Source organism: Centroberyx gerrardi, chromosome 21 (assembly GCF_048128805.1).
Source record: "Centroberyx gerrardi isolate f3 chromosome 21, fCenGer3.hap1.cur.20231027, whole genome shotgun sequence".
Taxonomy (NCBI): domain Eukaryota; kingdom Metazoa; phylum Chordata; class Actinopteri; order Beryciformes; family Berycidae; genus Centroberyx; species Centroberyx gerrardi.
In genome coordinates this window covers 22141156-22143655 of record NC_136017.1, presented here as the reverse complement: position 1 = coordinate 22143655, position 2500 = coordinate 22141156, and positions in this window count along the sequence as shown.

Here is a 2500-nt window from a genome sequence, read left to right as displayed (position 1 = left end):
AACCCAATTTAGAGCCCCTGCTTCGGCCACACACACCTGGGAGCGGGCCCCTATCTCCAGGCGGCTCTCCACCTCCCTTTTACCCGATTTAAAGCCCCTGCTTCGGCCACACACACCTGGGAGCGGGCCCCTATCTCCAGGCGGCTCTCCACCTCCCTTTTACCCGATTTAAAGCCCCTGCTTCGGCCACACACACCTGGGAGCGGCCCCCTATCTCCAGGCGGCTCTCCACCTCCCTTTTACCCGATTTAAAGCCCCTGCTTCGGCCACACACACCTGGGAGCGGGCCCCTATCTCCAGGCGGCTCTCCACTTCACTTTTAACCCAATTTAGAGCCCCTGCTTCGGCCACACACACCTGGGAGCGGGCCCCTATCTCCAGGCGGCTCTCCACCTCCCTTTTACCCGATTTAAAGCCCCTGCTTCGGCCACACACACCTGGGAGCGGGCCCCTATCTCCAGGCGGCTCTCCACCTCCCTTTTACCCGATTTAAAGCCCCTGCTTCGGCCACACACACCTGGGAGCGGCCCCCTATCTCCAGGCGGCTCTCCACCTCCCTTTTACCCGATTTAAAGCCCCTGCTTCGGCCACACACACCTGGGAGCGGGCCCCTATCTCCAGGCGGCTCTCCACTTCACTTTTAACCCAATTTAGAGCCCCTGCTTCGGCCACACACACCTGGGAGCGGGCCCCTATCTCCAGGCGGCTCTCCACCTCCCTTTTACCCGATTTAAAGCCCCTGCTTCGGCCACACACACCTGGGAGCGGGCCCCTATCTCCAGGCGGCTCTCCACCTCCCTTTTACCCGATTTAAAGCCCCTGCTTCGGCCACACACACCTGGGAGCGGCCCCCTATCTCCAGGCGGCTCTCCACCTCCCTTTTACCCGATTTAAAGCCCCTGCTTCGGCCACACACACCTGGGAGCGGGCCCCTATCTCCAGGCGGCTCTCCACCTCCCTTTTACCCGATTTAAAGCCCCTGCTTCGGCCACACACACCTGGGAGCGGGCCCCTATCTCCAGGCGGCTCTCCACTTCACTTTTAACCCAATTTAGAGCCCCTGCTTCGGCCACACACACCTGGGAGCGGGCCCCTATCTCCAGGCGGCTCTCCACCTCCCTTTTACCCGATTTAAAGCCCCTGCTTCGGCCACACACACCTGGGAGCGGGCCCCTATCTCCAGGCGGCTCTCCACCTCCCTTTTACCCGATTTAAAGCCCCTGCTTCGGCCACACACACCTGGGAGCGGCCCCCTATCTCCAGTCGGCTCTCCACCTCCCTTTTACCCGATTTAAAGCCCCTGCTTCGGCCACACACACCGGGGAGCGGCCCTCTATCTCCAGGCGGCTCTCCACCTCCCTTTTACCCAATTTAGAGCACCTGCTTCGGCCACACACACCTGCTATCGGCCCCCTACCTCCAGGGGGCCCTCCACCTCACTTTTACCCCAATTTGGAGCCCCTGCCTCGGCCACCCACACACCTGTTAGCTGCCCCCTATCTCCGGCCCCTAACCTCCACCATCCAGGAACCCCAGCACCAGCCGAACCTGCAGACCCACTCTTAAGCACCCCTCCCCGGATACAAGCAGACTACCATCCGCCCAAACTTTCCTGCTCCTGGTATACCAACTCAAACTTTGGTGCCCCTGGTGTACCAACTTAATCTTTGGTGCCCCTGGTACTCCAACTTAAACTTTGTGCTCCTGGTACTCCGCCTGTTTTCGCCCCACAGCCTAAGTGCCGCAGCACTTTGTCTTTTTTTTAAACAAAATATTTCTTTCTGCTCCTGGTACTCCCTGGAGCTCCAGGGAGGTAGGGGGGCGCCCTGGAAGCCCTGCCCGAGGCTGTGCGCCTCTTCCCGGGCAGGATTTTCACCCCGAGCCCCTGGTGGCGGTTGGACTTTAACCTTTTTTTTTTCTATTTGGATTTGCTCCTGGTACTCCCTGGAGCTCCAGGGAGGTAGGGGGGCGCCCTGGAAGCCCTGCCCGAGGCTGTGCGCCTCTTCCCGGGCAGGATTTTCACACCGAGCTCCTGGTGGCGGTTGGACTTTAACTTTTTTTTTTCTATTTGGATTTGCTCCTGGTACTCCCTGGAGCTCCAGGGAGGTAGGGGGGCGCCCTGGAAGCCCTGCCCGAGGCTGTGCGCCTCTTCCCGGGCAGGATTTTCACCCCGAGCCCCTGGTGGCAGTTGGACTTTAACTTTTTTTTTTCTATTTGGATTTGCTCCTGGTACTCCCTGGAGCTCCAGGGATGGTAGGGGGGCGCCCTGCCCGAGGCTGTGCGCCTCTTCCCGGGCAGGATTTTCACCCCGAGCCCCTGGTGGCGGTTGGACTTTAACTTTTTTTTTTCTATTTGGATTTGCTCCTGGTACTCCCTGGAGCTCCAGGGATGGTAGGGGGGCGCCCTGCCCGAGGCTGTGCGCCCCTTCCCGGGCAGGGCTTTCACCCCGAGCCCCTGGTGGCGGTTGGACTTTAACTTTTTTTTTTCTATTTGGATTTGC